The sequence below is a fragment of the Aphelocoma coerulescens genome, chromosome 4 (assembly GCF_041296385.1).
Source record: "Aphelocoma coerulescens isolate FSJ_1873_10779 chromosome 4, UR_Acoe_1.0, whole genome shotgun sequence".
Classification (NCBI taxonomy): domain Eukaryota; kingdom Metazoa; phylum Chordata; class Aves; order Passeriformes; family Corvidae; genus Aphelocoma; species Aphelocoma coerulescens.
Genome location: NC_091017.1, coordinates 38,751,959 through 38,777,796, shown reverse-complemented (window position 1 = coordinate 38,777,796; position 25,838 = coordinate 38,751,959). Strand labels below are relative to the sequence as shown.

General features: G+C 36.6%; 1 long non-coding RNA gene across 3 annotated transcripts; it reads left to right on the top strand.

Moving 5' to 3' along the window:
• The first annotated feature begins 823 nt into the window (after positions 1-823).
• On the top strand, positions 824-25,838 carry LOC138109032 (uncharacterized). Of its 3 annotated transcripts, none has more exons than XR_011150218.1 (10): positions 824-954; positions 2,524-2,691; positions 4,531-4,608; positions 6,679-6,775; positions 17,136-17,282; positions 23,233-23,385; positions 23,905-23,972; positions 24,173-24,209; positions 24,583-24,709; positions 25,710-25,838. It is a non-coding gene; the product is annotated as an uncharacterized lncRNA (long non-coding RNA). The 3 variants fall into 3 exon arrangements; XR_011150217.1 differs by having other exon boundaries at positions 24,078-24,209; XR_011150219.1 differs by having other exon boundaries at positions 17,133-17,282; positions 24,078-24,209.

Here is a 25,838-nt window from a genome sequence, read left to right as displayed (position 1 = left end):
TTTGTTTTAGTTTGTGCTTGGTTAAAATATTTTACTAATTTTGAATGAAAATTAGTTTATAGACAGCCAAGAGGCAGCATCCTCAAGGTGGACATATGCCAATTGCATATTGGAGCCGAGCGAACATTTAGGAAAAGCACTGAAAAATATTTGCTTTTATATCTGGGATATTCCTAGAGACTGTGTTAGAAACTGCCATCTATCTATCTATCAGCTTTGTGGGAACCCAGAATGCAGAGAATATTTCTCTGCCTCTTTTGAAGGGTTCTACCCCCCTGGACAACACTGTTTTTGACCTTCATCCACGGAGAAAATTGCCTAGCCTTTGGGAAGAATTAGAATCTACACTGGTGTGAATTAGGTGATAGAATATTATGTAAGATTGTCACAGGGTGAAAAACTTAGAAGTCTTGAGTTTATTAATATAGTAAATAGATTAAAGCAAAAAACATCAAAATGGAGGATTGTTGTTCTCCAGACCTCCTTCTTCTTCTTCATCGACTCCATATTCTGCAGTAGAAGTAGTCTGGGATGATTGGATAAAGAGTTCCGCAGTTCCTCTCTGCGTGACCAGACAATTTACTAGACATTGGAAGAAAAGTGAAAATATGTTGCTGCCTGTTCTGAGCTTCCCCTCCCCCTCCCAAAGACACGTGCTCCGGCCACGTGCTCCGAGCTCCTTTGTTCGAAGCGCGGGCAAAACCAAATGTAACTCAAACTCTTCAGCAGTGTCTGATTGGCCACTCACCCCAGGTCCTCCCCTTCCCTCTTCTCCGAATAAAGGATAGTCGAGGGGAGGCTCCACCCTCTCTCAGCTCAGCTATCTTCCTGTGAACATCTGTAGTTGTCTCTCTCCTTTTTTAAGGCTTCTAACTGCAGGGAATTGAGCGGGCAGGGAGCTATATTTTTCCCTCTTTGCTTCTGCTGATGGTATTTGCTCTGCAGCTGATACAGGTACCGATTTTAGAGCTATTAAAGTGCTAGATCGCCTGTGCTGCCTCTCTGGGTTGCTCGAGGCTTTCTAAGGCATTGAAATACAAGCGCTAGCCGGTATAAAGCTGAAAAGATACCATCCACATTAATATCTTTTGTTTTAAGCTTTTATTAGTTAATTTACCTTTAAAAAGGCTGTGCTATCTTGATAATTTGGCATTCTCCTGCATTCTCTGCTTTGTGCCATGTCCGGGTCACGTTAGTGGCTCTCTTTCTCTGATAAGACTTAATAAACAACTATCTGAAAGCAGAGAAGGCTGAAGGTCCCGTTCGTCTCTTGGCCTCCTCACAAGGACTCTAAAAAGCCTCCCCCATCAGGAGAGGCACAATTAAGGTGCTGGGCTGTGTCAAGCCTATTCTGTTTACATCACATATTGGTATGTCTGCTTCTTTCTAAAAAGTGACCTCTAGTAGTTATAGAAGCTTGTTATGGTGTTGTATGTTGGCAATCTTAAGGCCCTCCGGAGATAATCATGAAGTGTTTGCTCTGATAAAGCTATTCTTTCAAATTACAGAAAACCAAAATAATAACAAAAACACCAAAACCCCCAGACATTAAAAAAAAATAAAAAAGCAGACCCACACCGAAGCAGTAAAAGTAGTGTTCCTTTTAAAACCCTTCAGCGTAAGAGATCATACATATACCACTTATCTTTCAAAAGGAGTGTCAGAGGAATGCTTCCAAAGAGAAATGCCTGAAGGAAAAGAAGCCTTTTTGTTTCAAACTAGAAAATAGTACTTACAAAATGCAGTGGATCTGTCTATTCCCTAGTCAATAGTTGCCAGTAGAACCACATACCCTGTAAGTAATTCCAGTTCAAGAATTCTCTCCAGCTAGGCATAGCAAATTCACCTGTAAATCTGCACTTCCTAGTGAGTATTTTCTCTTAGAGGTAATATGGTTCTCATACGGGATCTCAGATTTAGCATTCCTCTAGGGTGCAGTATTTTCACCAGTATTATACTGGTGTAATATAAAAATAAGTTAGAGTGCTGCACATTAAATTAATAATTTTTCTACTACAGCACCAGAATGTTTTTAGGGACCAGACTGTTAAAATAACCATCATAGCTATACCACTAGGGAGATTTCCCAAATTAACAATATTTTGCCTTCTGGTAATATTTTTATGCTTATGTGTAAACTTGTAAGTTTCTCTAAATGGCTTCTTATTTTTTCCTTTCCTCCTTTTAAATGTGTTTTTTTTTTTTTTTTTTTTAATTTCTTTTCTCCCCAGTCGTTCTACAGAGTTATAGAATGCCGTAGAATCAGAATAGTTTGAGTTGGAAGGGACCCTTAAAGGTTACCAAGTCCAAACCCCCTGCCAATGAGCAGGGATATCATCAGCTATATCAGATTGCTCAGACCCCCATTCAAACTTGAACATTCCCAAAGATGGGGAATCCACCATCTCACTGGGCAACCTGTGCTAGTGTTTCATCACTGTTATTGTAAAATCTTCTTCCTTATAGGTGATCAAATCTATTCCCTTTATTTTAAAACCTTTACTCTTTGTTCTGTTGCAACAGGCCCTGGTGAATGTTGTTTCCGTCTTTCTTTTACACCACCTTGAAGTACTGTAAGGCTGCCACCAGACTTCTTTTCACCAGGCTGTGCAACTGAAGTTCTCTCAGGCCAGCATCCCAGGAGAGGCCTTCCAGCCTTCTGAGCATCTTGCTCTGGACATGGTCCAGCAGGTCTGTCTCTTTTCTCCATATTCCTACCTATTCCATGACTACTATATAAGAAAGCATAGTTTATAGAACAACATTAACTCTGGTCAATCTATTAGGTTGACTGACCTAATAGATTATTTCTGAGTAGTCAAAGGATCATTTATTGCCATCCTTTGTTAACAAACAGTAGCAGGAAGTCTAGTTTTAAATACCTTTTTTTTTTTTTTTGAAGCCTAGGCAGAGAAGCAGAAGAAACAATGACTTTTGAAGTTTTTCCTGAGTTATTACCGAGTGTAAACACTTTGATCTCACATCAGAATACATTTCTACTTTAAAATACAGCATTTCACTACTGCAATATTTACGTTATCCTATTAAACTCCTAGGATAAGCCTTTGTGGCAGTAGTACTAATAAAAAAGATAGGGACTAAACTCAGGCTCTGAATCTTGTTTGCATTGCAAATAGATAGTTTTTGCCCACCTTGGTTTTGGGGTATTCCTGCTAGCTTTCTCCAGCATGAGCTCCTCCTGATAAGACTCTACCAGGTTTTTGTTTTCTGCCTCCTGCAGTCCCTCCCTACTCCCCTGTATTCATATTTTGTTATCTGAAGCCTTCTTTACACAATTCTGTCAAATCCCTGAGCATGAAGCTCACAAATACTGGCACTTTCTTGCCGTAGAAAGACCACTCAGAGTTGCAACAGGGCTAACTCAGAGACTCAAAAATGAAACTCTCTTCTTTTTACAAACACACCAACAGGCATCTCTTAGGTATTCTTTAATGTATTTTTTATTCATTAAAATTTTTTTTAAAGGCTAGTAAGCTTTTTAGTGTAAGTGACTAATATTTAGTCTTCTCTATTGGAGAAAAAACATTTTTTTAAAGCATCTTTAAAAAAATAATGGAGTGTGACAGTTTAATAAAGCTTTTCAAGGCATGGGATTCCCAAGGAACCTTAACCTGAAACCAGAAGTACATTGAAAGAGATTTAGTTTTGGAGGGCAGTGCCCTCTGCCAGCAGAAACTACAGCAGAGAAGCTGAACACATTTATAACCTACCAGGAAATGAAGACTATCCATCCCTCTAGAGCTACAAAGCAAGGCAGGTACACAAACAGATTTTTGTTGAGGCCACTGGGCACAGTAACTCTGCAGTTTTGAAAGAGTAATGCCCAATGATAAAGCAAATTACATTTTGTGGCCCAAATAATTGCCCTCAAATATAATTTTAATTAAAGTTTAGATTTCAACTTAGTGTTTCCTTGGAGATGTTATAGGCATCGTATCTAAGGTCAAAACACTTTAGTATGTAGAAAGTAATTTGTCTCATTTCTTCAATAGGATGTAAACATTTTGTCAATTTTGTGTTTCTGGAAAGGATGGAAAGACAGTAATTAAAGAGAAAAAGAAGCTCTTGATTGCCTCTCAAAGCACTAAGAGGAGAAAATGCCTCTTGTAAGCATTTAAAAGCTAACTGTTAATGTATAAAAGGACCATTAATTTTTAATTAGGTTTTTTGGGATTAAATCAAGTTTTTTTAATCGAATATTAGAAATTAATTGTGTAGGGTAATGTTTAATTTTAAGCCAGCTCTAGATGGGTGCCTCTGGAGAGGTTCCCTGAACAAAGGAACCCTTGGGTCTTTATACCCTCTTGGTGTGTGCACCCAGTCATCATATGGCCTGTTGTGCCTCTTGGTGTCATGGCGATTTGTAGTCTGGGGTCTTCTAACACCTCTTTGGATTCTTTCTCCTCGTCCACATGGACAGGTCATTAACTGTTCTTATCTTCCAGCTTGGGCCAGCCTTGGCCCAGCCCTTATCTGAAGATAACCAGTCTTTCTATGTTTACTCCTCAGCTCAGCCATTTGTGCTAACAAACTGAGTTCATTTCAAGTTCACCTACAACTTTAAGAAGGGCCCATTAACACTAAACTGTAAGCAAGTTACTGTTGCACTTAAACCTATTCCATTCATTTGCAGTGTTTTAAAAGGAAACAATTTAATTCTCAGCATTCAGGTGTTTACTTTCTATGAAACAGTATTTATGATGGTGAACTCTATTGAAAGCTCCTAGGTTTGGAAATCAGATCAGAGAGGTTTATAAATCTCTCAAAGACCAAACTTATATACTAATTATGTAAACAAAAATAAGTTGATGTATTTTAATCAAAATTCCAATCTTAAAAATGCCAGACAGATTTGAAATATTTCAAAATGGAACCTAAACAATATGGAAAGATACTTTATGCAAATGCTATGCATAGGACTAACCTGTAATTCCTCATAAATCCTGGTGATAGGATATCAGAGTGAAAGGAGTCATATCAAGACTTCCAATGGCTTAAACATTTTGATTTTAAAAATATTCATAAATCAATTATTAGGAGAAAAAATACATATTAAATTTCACTTGAAAACCCCCAATACTTGCAGGAGGTTCTTTATAGTTTTTAATATGATTTTATTTCATCTCACACATAAGAATACTTCTGCCTTAACTGGCATCTTTAAAATTAATGAATGGGCTGAAATTTTCTCTCCAAGCCTAAAGAGCTTTCGTGACTTGTAAGAAATGTCCTGTGATTCTTGGTACCAAAATATGATGAAAGAGCTGGTTGATGTATGTATCAGATAATTATAAAAATTGCTCATTTAATGGCAATGAAAAATCTATAAAGGGTTATTTCTTCAAGCAATCTTGGAATTTAAACATGATCTGAGTCACTTGGGCATGACCATTGATGCTTGCTTTAAAATTGGATTTTTATACTTCTCCTTGATTCTTTTATTTCCCCATTGAAGAATTACTGTCTTCATCTTTCCTCATAGCTCAATTTGATATCATATCTTAGGTTAATCATATGTGCATATGTGGCCCAGTTTGAGATCACCCCAAGACAATATGTCATCTGAACATAGTCACAGAAATTGTACATGGATAATTTCCAAAAGATAAGCTCCCACATTTGTGTAAATTGAAAATAAATTATGCCATTAATCAACATATATTTATGCGATAACAGGGAACATAGTGATTTCAAGCAAGAAGAGTGAAAACCAGATTAGAAAAGATCCTGTTTTTCTTGCTCTGTAAAGGCAATTAACAGTGGCCTTGCCCTAACAGGGATGGCCTAGCAAAAATAAAGTGCAAGACGACTTTTTTTTCCTGGAATGGAAGGATGTTGCATTTATTGCAATAGGTTTCAATTTACAAAATCAAAAATGTATTCTGATCAGTAGTTTTTAACAGTGATAACAACATAATCTGATGTTTACTTGATTTGGTTCATCATTATTCAGATGAAGTATACTATTTGTAGACATTTGCAGAGGAGCTGCCAACAGAGTTCACAGTTACATTCTAAATGTGGAAGTTAATGCAGCTGCATTTTTTTTCATTAAACATCAGATATAACATCTCTCCCTTAGTTTGCTCAATCTGCTTTATTTGTTCAAAATACCAGTCCACAGACTTCCAGTTTTCATTAAGTGGTTAACTAACTCCTGCTGACACCTTTTCTTGTTTACTAAATGAATTTCCCATCTCTTCCATTACATGTAACTGTTCCTTCTAATTGATGTATATAGAAAAGTTTAAGGCCTAATGCAGGTGTGTTACTGACAAGCCAACCAAATTTCTCCAGATGTACCTTAAAGAAATAGGAATTAGACTATTTTCTCTTACCTCTCTCACCATTAGGGGGAACCTTTTATGAACTTGTTGAGGAAGGCCTGTCAAGAAACAGAAGATATGGCCTTGCCTAGTGACTATCTCAAATGTCCAAAAATCTCTAGAATGAGTGAGTTTTCTGAAAAGTCACTGATAGGAAACATTAACTGAATGTTCTATACCAGCTGGTGAAAAGATCAGCCTTAAAGAAAGGAAGATAAAATATAATATATAAAATATATATTATATACTGTGTTATTTGTAGAATTTTCACTGATATGTAAAGGAAATGCATAACAATCAGAGTAAGAACTTTTTTTTTCTCTTGGCATAGGAGAAAATAATCAGCATCTTCTGCTGGTGTCTTCTTGATTCAATGGTGCATTTACTGTCCTTCTGACCCATCTATCTTGCAAATGGAAAGAGCCAGAGTAAGTGTGCCAGTTCCTTTATTTAATGGTCTCTGCTAGTACAAAAACATTTACTAAGCAGATCTGATAGATGCAAACACTGAAACCATTCTAATCAAACCAGCAAAAGTACAAACAAGACAGAAAAAAAGGAAAAATACTCATTGCAACAGGTAGAAGTACCTATAAAGAATATTTCATTCTATAGGGTAAAAGAAGATTTCTCATCTCCCTGAGCAGCATGTTACATTTTGCTGCTGAAGCTGCCAGCTCTGCAGTTCACAACTGCTGCTACAGAACATCAAACTCCTTTGTGCCTGATGCCACCTCAGACTGTAGTACAACAGGCCCACACTGCATCTTTGTAGTACAAAATCAGCAAAACCAATCTCAATTCCCAAACAACCAGGGTTACTAGAGTGGAAAATGACACACTGCTGTAGTCTGTGATGTGGCTGGAGTAGTGAGAGGACACGGGCAACAAATATTGGACATATATTTGCAATCTGACCATGTACTCCCATGTCATTGATCCAGTTCCTCCTGGCAACAGTGCAACTTAAGTTGAACTTAACTAAAGGCAGTGGAATTTGAAGCTGTAGTCACTATATGTACTTAGGTGAGCTAGACCATCTGCTGCATTGGGGTGCTGGGGGAGAGCAAATGCACCATAAGTGAAGAGGAAGAGCTTGCATTAATACCTTCTTGAAGATTTTAAAGGTGAACTGCTGTATACTACGTTTAGATACTTGTAATGGGACAGATCATTTTGCTGGTTTTTTGAAACCACAAAAATTCCTTTCTACAGGTGGGTTTCTTACAGGGTAAGGTTAAGCATATTAGATTGAGATATTTTGGCTAACAAAAACCAGTCAGAACATTGCTAGAGGAAAAGTGAAAATCTGTAAATGCTGGTTCACCGAGGCTGAAATGATTTACAGCAAAATCTTCAATTTGGCAAAGGATTTTTGAAATACAGTCAGTTCTGAGGGCAACCTGTCTTTCTTTTGAAGTCTTTTGGTTAGCTCCCTTTGCCTCTTGTTTTTCTCTCTGCTTTGAGGACTGCACAAGAACCCTGAAGTAGATAGGTTTGCCAGATGGGTTGAGGATCTCCCTTGAAATGCCAGGATGGCTGCTCTGGGAACATTATGTCCCAGGTCTCAGCCCCTTTAACCTCTTGCTGTTCAGACGAATCTGTAAAGTATCTGCTTAAAACTATCTTGCTTTTAAAAGTGCCAGATGCTTCTCTCCCTAGGCACCTTTGTCTGAGGGGCTGAGATTGCAATCCCTGGGTAACATAGCAACCCTTTTCAGTTTATACGTGAAGTGTGCACTGCCAGAATGAAAAAGGTGGTGACGGGTCAAAGGCGCTGGTTCATGGGCTCTCTTCTGCTCAGTTTTCTCTGTCTTCTTACATTTCTCAAAATCCCTTTTCCTTTAGTATCAGAAATTCTGTACTAAGTGTGTGGTGAGGCACTGGAACAGGTTGCCCAGAGAGGGGCATTGAGCAACCTGATCTAGTGAAAGGTGTCCCTGACCATGGCAGGGAGGTGGGACTAGATGAACTTGAAAGGTCCCTTTCAAACCTTTTTGGATATTCTGCTTTACGGAAGACACTGTTATTTTAAAAGAGTTTCCCTGCTCATTGCCAGTAGTTCGGAATCCTTGAATAAACTTTTTCTTTCTTCTTTTGTTTTCTACTCTTTCTTCTATTGTTTTAAAACAGATGTGCTCCTCAGGTTTACCCTAGCTGCTTCACAAAAATAATATTTTTTTTACCAATTTCACTTATGAGCTCACAGTACTTCTATGGACTGCCAAAGTTTCCCTGGGGAACCTTTAAAATAAAAATTAAAAACCTTTAAATTAAAAATTAAAAATTGCTGCCTTGACATCTTAGACGGTCAAAGGAGCTGTGTTCAAAAGTTACAGAAATCAGGAGCTTGCCATTTAAAAAAAATATTTTCAGAGTGCAATTTGTCATTGCTTTTACATTTGAGTTTGTTTAAAGACAACATGCAGTATAAGTACAAAGTTATAGCAATGAATTCTCTTAATAATGGTGTTGTGGTCTGAGTAACAGTGCAGGGACTGAGGCAGAGAAAGAAAGGCATAGTACAGTTAGTGTTACTTGAATCTCTCTAACGAGTGTCTCAGCCTTGCTTTTCGTTCTTCCATAGAATGTCATTGAATATGTCAAAGTATAGATGGCAGGAGGTTGATTTTATTTGTGTCTGATCTCAACCTTCCTATGTCCTGGTGTATCTAAGAGAATAATCTACAGCTATATTCTATAGAACTTTAAAGGAAGGGAGCTTTCCAGAATATAAAATGATTAGATGAAAACTATTTACTTTTACATGTTACAGGAGAATTTGATTAATTTCTCTGGCTACTTATTTGCTTTTAAGCTTGCAGAAAAATTTTAAAAGGATTAAAACTAAATATTTGCCTATGTGTGGCTTGATGTATAGCAGATGCACATGAACTGTGCGGTTGTAGGGTTTTTCTATACTGGGACGGATATCGTTGAATAGATAATTAGGGGTTGGTCAAGCACGGAAATCTCAAAGTGAAGTTGCTGCATAGAGGGAAACAAAACAAAGTTGTTGAGTTCAGGTATGCAAGCTGTCTGTAGGTTCACCAGAAACTTTTTTCAGCAAGTTTTTAGGATGAGTACTGCCCATTGTATTTCTTAGAAGATGAATTTCAAGGTGAACTGAAAAAAGCTGTGAAATAGCACACAGAAATTGTCATTGCCTTTTTTTTTTCCCTCAAGTACTCTTCCACTGATGCATTTTTAATACTACTTTCAGAGTGAGAAAACACATTATATCAATGTGTTTTTAGCCTCAAGAAACTGCAAAATAATGAGACAAACTGTTTATTAATGACAGGCTATTGGTATGACTTACGATATTTTCCATCATTGCATCAGATGTATATTGAGTTGTCAATGACAACAACTGGCCTAGAAGAGTTATTCTTTTTGTTCTTTTTTCTCCTCTGCTGAAAGGTGTTAGCTCATAAATTACAGGGATGTTTTGTGTAAAAGTCTTAAGATTGAAAAATGGGAGCAAAAGTCCTATTTTGCTGGATGCTTACTTCAGTGTCTATACTCCTTTATTTTTGTCTTCTTTTTTTTTTTTTTTTTTTTTCAAAGGAAGAAACCACATAGCTGGCAGGGCTTACTGAGTGAAAAATAAATTAGCTGTTGCCACTCTAGGAATATGCAAAGTCTGGATTTTTTTTTTTGTTTTCTACCCACTGCTGGTGTGGTTTTTGGTGTTTTTTGTTTTTTGGGGTTTTTTTGTTGTTGTTGTTGTTGGTTTTTTTTTGTGGAATCCTTTAAATTAATTTCAGGGTTTTTTCTTATTTTTGTTTCCCATTTTATGAGATATACTCTCTTATAAGAGGTTGAACAGGAGCTCAAGTTCATGTTTTAATACATCTATCACTAATAAAATAAACAAAACATTTTGTTAATACAGAAGTGGGCAAAAATTACTTCATCCACATTTTAATATCTATGTATTGTAATTTGTATAGGAATAGTTAGAAAAGCTTTCAACTACTGATCATAAGGAGGAGCTGCTAGCGTAATCACTTCTTAAGGAAAATAAACCTTAAGGTAAATCTAATTAGAGATGAAAGGCTACATGTAAATAATTGCCTAGATCACCACTGTCCAGGCATGGTTGTCTCTAGAAGCAGTTGCACTCAGCACATCTGCTTCACTGAACTGCAAAGTTTGCTTCTTACTGAGGATCTGCACTTCCAGTCACTGAGGTCTGCTTTTGCAGCAGTTCATTGATGGGAGGGATGGAAATGTTCAAAGGTGGTCACTGTCATGGTGGAGCATGGTCTTCCCCAAGTATCATTCAAGAGGCAAGGGCTACAGCACTAGCACTTCCTGTTGAACTGAGACAATCTTTGAGTTAAAAGAATTTGTTCTGACTGAAGAATAGGAGGGCAGTCAAGCCTGACTATTTTTCCAAGAGGTATCACTTAGGCCTGAACTTTTCTGAAGGCACTATTTAACTGCCAAGTGACTTGTGCATCACACATCTGGACACTACACACTATTATTTTCATGATCATTTGAAAATGGCACGATGAGTCTAAATGCACAGATCCATATAGATATGCACACAATGCAAAGTTGCACATGAAAATTGGGAATTAAGTGAGATTTTTTCTTAAATATACCATACCCCTGGTTTCTCCTCTAGTATGTTTGGGGTTTTTACCTCTTTCTGGACAATTAACTATTGCGAAGTGACAGTTGATAGCTAATTTTTAAGGAAGTGTAAGTGCAGCTGTAGGACTGTATTTCTTTATGATAGCGTGTATACCGTTTTTGACAGCCTTTTCAAAACCATATTTGCAGGAAGTCCTTGAAAGAGCTGCTTCCCTTCAAGCATCCTTGTCTGAGGCACTTCTAAGCATCTTCAGACTCATTCAAAACACGGTTGTCTTTTCTTCTGTCTGGGCTAAAACTTAAGAGGGAAATGCGTGTCAAAAGATGCTCCCACCATAATCTCTCCTTTGTATTCTGTACTGAATGAAAGGATTTAAAATCATTTTGTCCATTAACTATAGGCTACAGACTATTTATCTGAGCTAGTTATCTAGCAGTCATAGTGGAAATATAATTAACACAGACACAAATTATGATTGCCGATTCTTTTGGCAGTAAAATATTACTCATAATGCACATTTATTGTGATTGCTATTACTAACCATATTGATTCCCAGCATGCTTAAGGAACACAGCAACAGGAAATATTGTGTGAGATGCCATGCAAAAAGTCATTGCAGAGACTCCAAACAGTGCTACAAATGTGCTGCCATTAAACAAGGCTGTTATCTATGACAAAAATGACACTGTGGCTCATCTTTCTTAGTGGCAGGACTAGCAATAGTGTTTATGTGCAATTTTTCTGGAGAAGCTGTTGCTGTTTGTCATTAATACTTCTCCTGTACCCTCACTTACAGTGTGACAGGAGTGTTGGCAATTTTGGTAATTTTCCCTGATTAGCTGTGTGGGTTGCACAAGGTTTACCAGCACTTTTTTTCTTCACCTTTTCCTTCACTTTCATGTGAGAGCTTGAAAGTTCAGCAAAATATTTTAAAACATATATGAAAACATACCTATTGACTGGTTTTAATCAAACTGGCTTGTGAACTGGTAGTAAGATTAAGCAAATTATTAACCAGATGAAAACATTGCAGAATGTTAGCAGGGGTCTATAGACATTTAATTATTTGGGTCATTCTACACTTGTCTTCTCTTCGTATCCCATTTATTTAAAATAGAAACAGTGTAACAATCTCTATCATCCCTTAACTTGCAAAAAAAAATAGCCAAAATAGTTTATACAAAGTGATTCTCTTTGATTTATTTATCAATTTACCTTTGTTCCAGAAAGTGGATGTTTTCAGACTGATTGTCTGTAACAATAGTTACTGCATTAACTTTTTTCCTCAAGTCCTTTCCCAATTTTTTTTCTAATTGTAGACCACATGGACTAGAGAAAAATTTTTAGTTTAATTTTGCAGTGTTGTTTTGAAAGGTCACAAACACAGAGTTTGAAACTCAATACAGACACTGTGAAACAAACTCTGAACTGAGCCAAGTCCTTATTCAGAGGAGAGCTACAGAACAGTGTGTGCCTGGTGAGCTCTAAGGGCAGACATGTACTGAATTTTATGTTTCTTCAGATTTTTTGAAAGGTGTGTTTCCTACATAAAAGGAATTGCTATAGAGCTGCCAACTCTCCTTTCAGCAGTGGAGAGCAGACCCTCATTACTGATGTGAAGGACAATGAAGGGCACAAAGATCTTTTGGATGTTCACTTAGTAACTCTGTTAGAGGACCCAGTTCTTCCCAATGAGAAGAATGAGTCCTCAGCCTGTTTAAATTATTCTGAATGGATTTACATACATTTACTCCAGTTCAGTTCCTGGAATATGCATGTACCATGTAATAGGAAATATATATATATATTTTATATTGATAAATATTACTGAAGATTATTAAATACCTTTTACTGGACATTCACTTCTTCTCGTTGATGTATAGACATGATCGTAGGCTATGACAACATGTATTCAAAAGCGATAATGAATGCTTTTATCAGATGTATCTGAAAAGCTAAAGAACTCTGAATTGTAGAAAGCCAAAGGTAAGAATTTATCCCAATCATGTAAAAATTTTTTGTTAAAATTATGCCTTTCATGAGTACCTGCAAGCAGATCCACAATAGGAGTCAAGCTGTTATGAAAAAAAAGCGCTATAGCTTTTACCTTTAAATTTTTTTTTTCCTCTGGAAGCTAAATGTATTCTACATACACAGTTAGAGACTGTGTAAGCTACAGAAAGAATCAGGGACATGTATTTCATGGTCAGGTTACCCACTTTATTTCTAATGTATAGACTTTCTTTAATTCATAGTTTAATAAAGTAATTGTAGCAATGACTCTTAAACAGCTTCAAATCCATCTGCCCTGTATTTTGTTAGAAATTTGCTTTCAATTCCTGCTCTGAAAGAAACCCTGGAATCAGATGCAATGCTTCCAGGACTTGAAATTATGTTAATATAAGAGTTGCTGACATGTCTGAAGTATATTCTCACTTAATAATATGCATTTCTTAGGAAGATAATCATCTTCCAATTTGTCTAGGACAGAAAATAACATGTCATAAAAGCAATTGAGATATATATATATCTATAAAGTTCCTCTGAGCCTCTTGTTCATCATTATATGTTGTCCTGATCTATAGTTGAAAATTTGTAATAACAGTGGTCTAGCACAAATGGAGATAATGTATTTCTTAGTATTATAGACCCTAACTGTGAAAAGGCAGCAATGTCTCACAAATTTATTGTCTAGCCATGCAGTAATGGCAGCAAAATATTCAGAGACATCTGTTATAAAGAGTTATAAAGAATTATTAAAGAAATTGCTAACCCTTGAGATCAAGGGAATTTTTTAGTCATTACTGTAAGAAACTGAACCAAAGCAGCAATTGTCAGCTGAGACTAGGATATTCAGAGCTTTCTATCTTCTGAGTTATTTTCTTTTTGCCGTCATCTACCCTTTCTTCTACTGGGGATAAGTTATTATGAAAAAAACTTAATAAATTTGGCAATTCATTTATCTGTATTTTATACTTGCATGGTCGTTTTCCTGATCATTTTGTATATGAAGTATAGCTAGCTTTTCATAGAAAACTTTTAAAACCTTCTCAAGTATCTAGAGACATTTTCGATATTCTTGGATGTTAAGCCAAAGCCAAACTCATGGACTGATCCTCCACTTTTTTTTCTAGTATCTTATCAGAATTTGAAATTCTGGCTTGATTAAAGATCTTGAAGCTCATTTTTATTGCTGGATTATGAAAGGGGCTTGATTTTCAACCCTGAAGCACCTTTTAGAATGTGTCCTAGGTCTGAATACACGTTGTTATCAATTCTGAGCAAGATTGCAGTGATGAGGTCAATGTGTCAGTTATGTCTGAGAAGTGCAGTTTCTAAGAATTAGATGAGAACGACGTCTTAGTAGAAAACTGGAAAGTGTTATGGTTTTGTTTTCAACAAGTTACAGATCATCTCATGGAAGTCAAGCATTTTTTCCTTGGTCAAAATGATCTTCTCTTGATAGAAGAGTACAGATTATGTTGATGAAAACATTTGTGTCAAGCAAAATATTTTGTGAATTCATGTCAACATTGCAAATTGTTTTGGCTGAAGAGAGATAAAAGCCTCCCCACATACCCAATTTATATTTTAGGAACCTTTAAATGAAAGGGCCCTAACAATTCAATTCAAATGCTTTGTTCTGAAATATAATTTTCAATACAGATTTTCCCCAAATTGAAAACGAACAGATGTTTTTGTTTAGGTTGCACCAGTAATTTTATGATGACTTAGGAAGTTTACCAAAATGTCACTTTAATGAGCTTCATTTGTTAAAACTATACTTTTAAAGGGCCCAAGCAATAATTTTAGGTGTATTTGTTTTTATGTCAATATTTTGGTTCTTGTTTCCCGCAGGAAACTGTTGAACTTCAGAAGCATGTTATTTCTCTGATTTTTTATTGCTCAATTTCTTTCCACTAAGTCTAACTTTCATCAAGTTTATATTTGGTCTCCTTTTTGTCCAATTTAACTCAATTTTTTTCATCTGGAAATCTACATAGTAGGTCTGAACTAAGTAATTTCTGCAAAATATGTAGGCACATGTCTACTGTCTGTACTATCTGAAATGCCTCTACTTCAGATGATAATCTTGTGTATGAGGTACTTGTTTGAAAGTCCATTTTTTAAAAAAGGCTTGACTAAGATACATTTACGAGTTAAACTTGTAAATCTGTGATAATTGTCCAGGCACCTAATGGAGAAAAACTGAACCTTTGGCCTAAGACTGGGAAAAGGAGGTCTTCCATGAGAAAGACAAAGTCAGATGAAATACTATGATGCTTATTAAATTGTCTACATCTTGGAATAGCTAAAGAACCATTGTGTTTCATTATTTTGCTCTTTTTGCATATATAACAAAAAAAACCAACTTTGTAAGAAAAAGCTCCTAAGCTGTTAATTCTTTCTTTCTTTTCAAAATTTACTTCCAATTATTGTCCTAGGCATTATGCAAGAAGGTTGCAATGTTTATCTGTCTTTGTCACAGAAGCATCACTTCAATTAGTATAAGCTATTGAATATTTTCTGGATGCCGGGAGGAAAACTTCAGCCATTTGGCTGAGATGTCCTGAGGTGTTAAATAACATCTTGGACATCTTGGACAAATAGGCCCTTGGTATGTGCAGATCAGTTTTATATACAGAAAACCAGATCAATGTGTCCATGATTGACTCTGTATGTGTTAGCTGGTGTGTGCACGTGTGGTAAGTCAGAGACATAAAGAATGTAGATTTTACTGCGTGGGAACAGTGAGTCATTAAACTTGCTCTCCACAGCTGTAAATCGAGAAGCAAATAAGCATGGGTGTTTTCATGCATGCAGTAAGAGAAGCAAAATAAAGGGAACAGCAGTGCATGAATATTCAAGATTTACTATATTTTTTATTTCTTTTATAGCATCTTTTTATTTTATTTATACACAAAGTGCAGAGGTGTGCAAGATGATGCACAAGTTTGTTGAGTTGTGGGCTTTTTTCCCCAATAAGAGTTGATAACACTTCAATTGGAAAAGATGCAGAAACACTGTTAGCAAACACCATGCACAGAAGTCACAGGAGCTGCAGGATCAGAATTACCCTGTGATTAGTTAAGCAGCTAATGCCATTGGCTATCAACTTGGGGTGATATAAGTATCTTGTTCTTTCTTTGAAAATATCATAAGGTTGCTAATTTCTTACATTTATTTTATGTTGCACATCTCATATGACTGCACTAGTGCCCCCTTCACAGTGCATCAGTGTTACCCACAAATTGCTGGGCCTAAGGACTCTGAGCTAAGTCTGGCTTTTCCAGTGCCTGCTTTCTGACGGATAAGTAATGGGAACCATTGCAATGACATCTTAAGCCTGCAGCCCTCAGACAGCACGTATAATGTTTTAGTGAAAACAGGAATAGAGAGAGATGCCAAGGAATAGAAAGACTTGGGTCCACATATACAATACTCTGCAAAGTGGAAATACACTGTCAAAGGGAAAATGGTTCGCCTCTGGGGAAGAGTATCACCCTAGAAACAAGAGAGATGTGTGGAAGAAGAGCAAATATCTGAGTCAAAACCATTTCTTGATGGGTTAGGGCATAGTAACTGGTCTCATGTAAAGCTCAAAGCACAGGCTTTGAAATATGAAATAATATGAAATAATTGTTAGCCTGGTTTGTTTACTTGAGATATTCCTTTAGGCTATTCAAAAGTCAAATCTGTTCTTATTGTATATAATGGCTGTGTTTTCAGTGTATGCATGTGGGTGTAACTTTTTGAACTGTGTTTCCACAATGAAAACTTAGAAACAACAGTAACTGCAGATAACCAACTGTATTTGTTTAAATTAACTTCTGCTGTTATTACAGTATTTTTAGAAACCTAAAGGGCTGCAGATGCAGTTTAGCAGATATTTGTTTACGTTTTAAGGAGATAATTATGTGATGTCCACCAAGCCTGTGCGCAATCTATAATGGTAATTATCATGCTTGTACAAAAATACAAATTACACTCCAAAATATGTATCCCATGGCAAATTATTCCCTTCTACATTTTTAAACTACTTAGAAGAATAATTCTCTCCTACAGTATTACTGCTTGCACTGTTTTCATTCTAGTTTCTCTTACTTTTGTTTGATTACTGTTAATGCACTCTCACATTGCATAGCAGATTAACTTTTTCTTCCCGTTTATGTAAGCAGCCATCTCAAATGGAATCACTGATGCAAGAGGCAGCAGAGTCATCTCAATCTATGTACCCATCTACTACAACTGGAAACCCATGAGACCTATTGACAGAAATGATGTGCAGTTACAGTACAGCTTCTCCAGTTCTATCATTTGCAGTGGTAAGGTGACACTATATAGAATTTTGGAGCTCTAAATGCTTTCATCCTGCTTCTTCACACAGACAAGCTACAAAATGTTCGTTGCTTTTCAACACTTCAGCCTCTGTTAAGTGAAAACTCAGATATATAGAAATTATTGTGGACTAGAAACTTTGCTGTGTCAGAATTCAACTTGACTTACAGAAAGAGAACTTTCTGGCACCTTTCTATCATTCTGAGCTTGACTGGTAAGGCAACTGATTAGGATTAATCTGCTCTACCCTGAACTACAATAGTGCTGGGACAGCTCCTCCATCGTTAGCCCAGCTGTATCAAATGCTAGTAGTTTGATGACAGTGTTTGTTTAGTCTGTGGCACAAATCTGAAGAGCCAAGAGTCTTTGATAAGAGCATAATCTAAGTGCAAATAAACTGTATTCTTTTTTTCCTGTGGCTGTGTCAATCAAGACTGTGTGCCACTCTACTATATTTAAGAGAAATGTACTTATACCTTAAGTTTTGTGACTTAAAGTATTTACAGAATCATCTAATCTGATCCTTGCTCACTTTCAAAAAGCCTGGAATGCTAAGGAGTGAACCATGCAAGGAGTTTCCAGAGGTATCTGATTGATCTAAGCAGAATTCACATGACGAGTGGGCACTGAAAGCCTGGAGTATGCAAATCTTTTGCATGGCAGAGAATAAACACTTCAGTGAATCTCCTAAAAGGGCACATTAGGAAAAAGTTACACTAGGTATTAGAAATTGGTTGCTCTTTCACCACGTTGCATCTCTATGCTTAGGAAATGCTACAACATCTAAAAATAGGATATGTTTATCCATGGATTTCCTTAGTTATCTTTGGGAAAATATGATTTTCCTCTTTCTTTTACACAAAAAATATTTCTGACTCTGGATGGCCTGAATAATGTGGATCCTTGTTCTCGAGTCTGGATTAGATTGGTTTTGCAAGGAAAAAAGTGAGTTGGGGCAAAACTGCCTGTGTACGGTTAGTGGGTTAATTTGACCATGGTGTTCGTAAATCTCGGGATGCAAATCAGAATTGCAACTGGGTGCCAGTTTCCTAAGGTTCAGTGTAGCAAATACAGCAATCTGATAGCCACAGTCTCAAGTCTTTCTCTGCTTCATTGATACAAGGTCAGAAATGGTTGTACTTTTGCCCTTCACTGCAGGGCTTCTCTTAAGTGTATTACTCAATTACTCAAGTTCCCTATAACTCAGGCAGTAATTTCACATTGGCCAGACTAATAATTTTCTGAGGATAGGAATATACTAAGAAAAGATAGTAGATCATCATGATCTTAAGGGCAGGATGATTTGCCTGATGAAATGTAGATGTCTGCACTTGAGCCAGATGTCTATGCTTCTGTTACAATCAGTGGAGAAAGACAGGGAAGAGTAGGACATAACTCCACTCCTCTGACAGGGCTAAAACTGTGCAGATAAATTGTTTCCTATAAATGCCAGTTTCTCTACCAACCATAAAAGGAGGCTTGGATGAATAATTTGGAAGCAGGCAAGCAAATCCTCTCCTCAGTGCTCAAAGCATAATAAATCTTTCAAGTGGGACACAGATGAAGAAACACAGCCGATCAAACTAATAATTTGGAGCTCAGTAATCTACCACTTCTGATGCACTTTGTTTCACAGCAAAATTTCTGTCTAGCTCTGAACAAAACTGCTGACATTTCCCTTTAGGGGGGACCATTCCTAAAGTGAGCTCTTCTGGCAGTCCCATTCAAACTGGAAGAGGTTTCCTATTTTCCCAGTAAGGGATTTTGCCTCCTCAAAAGCTGTGCTATTTGCCTTTTTAAATAGTGTCAGTTGTGTATAAAGATGCAAGACACAATTAGTGTCTCAGCCTTCAGCATGCAATGTGATTATTTGTGCTACATTAATATTTCAGCTAATTCATCAAAACATATTATTCACCTCCGATACCCCCAGAGGCTCTATTCCTCCACAGAATTATAACTGGTTTTGCATTTGGTGAAAAGAGTAAGAGAGGGAGAAGTTTTATATTTGTTATGTTGAAATGAATTAGATTTTGGGGCAGAATGTTTTGCTAATATTGCTGAAAGACATAGAATTGGTTTTGTGTTTGGCAAATCTTCTGATTCTCTCTGGTACCCTCTCAAGCCTTTAAAAAACCTTGTAACTTTTGTCTCCTCAGAAGAATATAACTTCTGAATAAATTTAGTATAAGAAAAATGGTGAAATATTTTGATAAATAGTACCTGTCATGTGTTTCTGAGAAAAAAAAATGAGCCTGAGGAAGGGGATAGGGCTTTTCTTTCCCCCCCAGGCTTAAAATCATCCAGAGCTGGTATTTGGGAAAGGACTCTTAGGTCACACAGTATGGGGTAGCCTGAGAGTTACAGGGCAGTCCAAGCTGGCATCAACCAGGGAGCATGTGAGAAACTTTACCTATGAACATAAATCTGTGTTGTTGCTTCAGACTGTGCATAGCAGGTACTTTGAGGAAGCAACTTCTATATCTACTGCAGACTTGGATATCTTCATAACCTGCCCCAAATATCTTGTGTCATATGAAACCTCTATTACCTTATTCCACAAACATGAAAGTATTTTCGAAAAGAAAGAAAAGAAAGAAAGAAAAATAGAACAAGTATTTCCCCCTTCTCCAAAGTCCTTTCACATATATTTCTTTCATGCAAAAGTGTAGCTTTTGATATACATCATTTTGTAGGGGTTTTCTGGCAGGAGAATATTTTAATCGAATCAGCACAGCTCCTGCCTGCTTCACACACTGGTTGCCTTAGTAACTGTGGCATAGTACAGCTGAAGTGTGCTGATACCCTTGAAAGGGAGTTTGAAGGAAGCAGATGGGCTGTGATCAATTAGATGAGTAGATTGTGAGACACTAAAATTAATACATTCAATTGCTTAAAAAATTAATTTTGCAAGAGGAACAGCATTTTCAATGTGACTATTTAAGATATTTGTCATTGTATTTGCAAAATTTTTGTTCAGTTTATATGATGGGGAAAGACACTCCTGTCTTTTAGCAGAAGATGAACTTGAGAGCTTTACTTTATTTTTAGTGATTTCTTCATTTCCAGACAGTATCTGCTGGTATGAACAAAGTGCATTAATAAGCTAAAAGGTTAACTAATCCATAATAAACAAAAGACTGAATTCATAAACTAGTTACCTATGTTAAGTTTTAAAACAAAGACAAGAAAGGCGGTACTAAAATGTCTTTACAAAAAAAAAGATGGGGAAAGGAAAAATCTGATATTTGCAACTTTGATATTTTTGCAGAATATGAGTGCTTTCCTAGATGAAAGCTGTGCTACATTGTATCAGGGAGAAAAACCAACCATGTTTGGAAATAGTTTTGTAAATTATCAGCTTAACAGGTTTACAGAGTGTAACTTTATTATCCCATTTTGATTTACCATAAATTTATTCCAAAGGAAAGTGAAGTGAGTGACAATATTTCCACATTTTCAAATTTCAAGAGAAAAGTTCTCTTTATTTTTTAATAGGAAAGTTTGCAGGCTCAGTGTTAAATATTCTATAACATTTACAGAAAATTGGCCACTAAATTAAAAATTACTGATAAAGAAACAGAACTAATATAGAAAAGGCATTCTTCTGATATCCATGAGATCTTATAACTCTCCCCAAATGTAAAAAACACATCTAGTTTAATAGGAATAGTATATGAGAAGTGTGAGAGATGTAATACTTTTATTGGATCTGAATCCTTTGTATAAAAAGTCTCCATTCTTTGTGTCTTAACTGTATCAGGTATCACAGACACTTTGCAGTCACATTTGAACAAGTGGGGTACCTGGCTTAGTAGCAATAATGGATGCCCCCCACACACCAGATCTTGAAAGCTACATTTCTGTAAGGAAGTTTGATATCCCAGGAGTTTCTGACATGATCACCGCATTGAAAAGGGCACAGGATCACTTTTCATTTTTCCGGAGATACAAATTTGCAGAGTTTTCTGTGAGTGTGTGCTAACTCCACTCTGTCATTTTCTTGCTGTCAAAGATGCTCTGATTACAGCTTATTTTCACTGCTGGGATGCCTGCCTGTTTGTAGCACCGCTTTCTATGGTCTCTAAGAAACTGGAAGTATTGTGGGATTGGAGGCAAAGAATAGGCATGGAGTTAGACAAGATGAGAGCAGGCACAGCTCCTGAGGGGCTATTTTTTTTCCTGGAAGAAATAGCTGTTGGAGAAGAAGATAACAAAATGCAATTACCAGGAAGAGTGTGCTTGTAAACTAAAAGGTATTTAGTTCAATTAATTTAGTCAAACTGAAGAGGTATTTAAAACTTCTGTTCAATCTTTTATATATACACCTGTTGGTGCCTGAAGCTTACAGGGCTCTCTGATAATTCTCCCTCACACTTCAAGTAACATAACTTTCTGAGGAAGGTTTGCTTTGCTTTGCTTTAGACCTACATGGGAAGTGGGGATTGGGGAATTTACTGAACTCCAGATACTCTTTGAGATCAGACAAAATTTTTATTAACATCTCAAAATCTCTGCAGCAGCAAATGCCAGTAAAGACTAACCACAAAGCCTGAAGGCTGAGGAAGGTGCTCACAGAAATGTGGAATCCTCAGTAACATTCTCCAAGTTTGATCTGCTGTAAAGACAGACAAATAGAAAGCATATGAAATTGTGTCATGTTGTTTCTCTTGTCCATGGGCCAAGAAATGTGGGGCTAGGTGAGAAGTTCTTACGTTTTCCTATTTTTTACATTTATGCAGCTCAGTCCAGCTGAATACATGACCTACAATAGTGTCAACTGCTCATGCACTGTTACTTCTTCACTAAATTTGAGTCCCAGAGAAATGTTCAAGGATTCCTGGCTGTTATAGGGGTCAGCAGATCTCATTGCCTCTTTAATGGTTTTGGTTTTGACATGCTTTTACCAATTAGCTGATTGATCAGCTGATGAGTTGAGCAGAGTGAAACAGGGCATTATCGTGTGTGCAGAATTCAGATGAGCAAGTTATGAAAGTAAAACATCATAGGACTCTTAATTTTAGGCAACTCAGTTGGCTAGATTTCAGTCCTGGATGTGTTCAGGATAGCTAACACTGCCACAGTACACATGACAAGATGAGTAGCATAAGTAAGATGAATCACTTCTTCAGGTTTCACTGCCTCACTTGATTAGAGAGGTATCCATCACTGCAATTCAACAGTCATGAACACTGTAACAAATCCTAAAACAGAAAATCAGAAAAATACTGTTAATATATACAGAATAACAGATACAGCTTCAAATTTTGTGTGTTCCCATATATGTAACAGAGCACATAGGAAAAAGGACTGCACACAATAAATAAATTGGGGAACACTGGAAATTAAACATATAGTGGCAATTTTAATTACAAGCCCCTTAAGGATTAGATTATGGCTTTAGTCAGTTACCTTTGTTTCCCTAGCGTTTAAGAGAAAATTTAATAAAATGGTCTGATTTGACACTGTCAAGTAACTTCTTTTAATTTGCAGTTAACATGACATGAGCTCCCAGAGAGTTTTTTGATGAAATACTTCAAATATGTATCAAAACAAGAAGAAAATTCTTCAAAGAACTTGTTTGAATTGAAGTGTCACTAAATGAAACTTAACAGAACTTTGGCCAGTTTTTTTAAATGCAGGAAGTTGAAAGACTTTGCTTATCAAGACAAAGCTGCTTGGAGGTTGACTTACTGTAATTTATTTTGTTAATTATAGAAAAGTTCTTACTGAGACCACAGTGAACTCCCCTGTAATGTGCTACCTCATTTTGTATGTTTGCTGAAACACATAGTTACCCTCAATGTCACCATAATTTCAGAGATCTCTCTGTTTCTCTTGCTCTTATGTGCTAGCAATAGCTTTTGTTTTCTCAGACCTTTCTGTTGCCACTGGCTCTAATTACATTAGTGGCTAACAGTATTACCTTAATTTCAGGAGCACCTGGCAATTCAATCACAAGTGCTTTAGAGGCTGATCTGCAATTACACACATCGTGTTCAAATCAACCCTTGATCCTCTCCCCTCAGCACTTCAGATCATTGGTCCTGACTTAGCATCCACTGCTCAGCTGCCTTGGATGGAAACTGGGTGAGCTTAAGAAGAGTAAAGACAGTTTCATCTGCCATGAAAAGAAGATTTCTGTTTGTTGGCAATTTATTCATGTTTTTGTGTTGCTATTAAGAAGATTCTATTAGCAATAGAGAATTAGTTAAGTCAATAGCTTTCAAACCAAAAGCAGAAATGTGTGTTTAATGGGACTGGTAAAACAAAGCAGTTATTCTGGGTTAAGAAGGCTATAAGAAGAAAAATATAGAGAACATTCATCTATTCCACTGTTCTACAATAATATCATATATAAATTTCAGACAGAAAAAAAAAGATGTCAGTTAAACTAGTACTCATTAAAAGCCAGGAAATGAGTATTATAAAGAATGGGTTAGAAGCAAATTACACACATTATCAAAATGAAATGTCTTCACAAGGTACTCTGAATTTTGGGATTCGTTCTGGCCTGTGAGTTATTCTCTAAAACTCCCACAGGAATATCAATATACCTTTGAAGTAAAGAATTTCAAACACAAACTAACAATCATTTTTTCCTTCTAGTTCATGGACTTTAGAATAATCTTCAATATTTTCCATAGGCTCCCTGTCTACTTCCTTCCTTTACAATGGTGAGTTTAGTTTTTTTCTCTTTCTTGCATTAAAAGTAACTTAGCATGAAAGCACATCCTGACATTTTCTGCTACATGTCCTTTTGTGTCCACACATATATATAGGTCTGGTGGCTGGTGGTGGTTTTTTTGATACCTGCATCCTCTTCGAAAAGAAGCTTTTGTAGCTAGACATACTGCTACCATTTCTTCTCTTTTAGGGGAAAGCCGAAGGTCTGCATACTTTAAGGTCACAAGGTAATTCTATAATAATATTTTCTGACTGATACAGCAAAATTTCTGCTGCAAAGCTCAAATCGTGATACTGATAAAAATGAAACTCATCTTTTTGAAAGATACTCCATCCTGTCTTAAAGGCTTTTCATAAGGACTCTATGTTCAAGAGATTTTGTTCTGGCAACTAACTCCTTATTAGGAGTCTTTGTCTAATCTCAGCTTTGCTCACTATTTTAGAGGATCCTCTGCCACCATCAAGTCATTTATGTTCCACCCTTCCCCATGTGTGCTCTGTACCTGTATGCCCTGTGCTCTATATGATTGGTAGGAGAATGACACCTGTGGTATTAATGGTATGGAAAAATGCATCATAGAATGTTCTGTCTTTTTGCAGTTTCATAGCACTGTTGTGTTATCCCAGATAAATGAAGCTGTTTTCATAGCAGAAAATTCAGACAACTTTTCACTGTGCAGAAATGAACATTCTGATCAACAGCAACCAAGCCCCCTGCTGAGTGGTGGTAAGTGATCCCTTCCACTTTCACATGTATCTAAACCACAGAAAAAGCCTTTGAAGATACTTTGTAGGGTAGATGTATTATTTATTTTGTGTTATTGCTGTTTATATTACAAACAAGACTTACACAGATGCATACCTCTGTTGGTTTTGTGCTAAACACTTATGTACAAATTCAGAGACTCCTAAGCCAGTTGCATTCAAGTTTATACAGAAGTGGAACTCGTTTACAAAGTATTTCCAAGCTCTGATCATATAAGCTATATGAATATGTATGTCTTTGAATTTCAAAAATAGAAAACCTAATAAGATTTGACTTTCCATTTAAAAATCCCAAGGTCATGTTAGGTTTGTCCCTTCAGAGCCTGACAAAGCAAGGTCAGAATAAAACACCTACCTTGAAAAAGGAACAAAACCTCAGAATACTGATGATATGAGCAGTCTGTCTTTGGGAGGGATATGTGATGAGTTAAAACTGACCTCATATCCCTTATGACTTCTGAACCAGCTTTTAAGTTTGGGTTGACAATGGAAATGTAAAACAAATGAACAAACAAAAAAACCCAGAAAGAACACCAAACCTCATAAAATTATCTCACCTTTTGTGTCTTCAAGAAGTATGTGCAGTATTTTTTTTTTTTTAATCTTTTGCTTGGTCAGGATATTTTTGCTTATATAAGTTTCATTTGGAAGCTTTAAGTCATAATCTGATTTTATGAGGTACGGGTAGATTATATAATATATCTGCTCGGAAAGAAAAGGTTTTTGGAAGCCTACTTCAGGGAAAAGTCAGGTTGATGCAGATGAAAAACTGATGGACAGCTACATTAAGGCTGCTAAATGCTTTGTAACGCTCAGCAGTGCTGAGTTCACAAGGATGATAGAGTGCCTCTAGCCAGCTCTAACTATTTAGTTGTAACAGCTCAGTTCTAGATATTTTCATTTTAGGTATAGGGAGATCTGCATAAGCAGAGCATAATTCTAACAAGCTTCTAAAATTGTAGGATGTCATAAAAGCAGGGGAAATGAATATGTGAACAAAGAAAGCTATGCAGAAGAGAAAATGAAGAATTAGCTCTCTCAGTGCTTTCTATGGGATGCTAAAGGTGCCAAGGCATTGTCAAAATTAACAT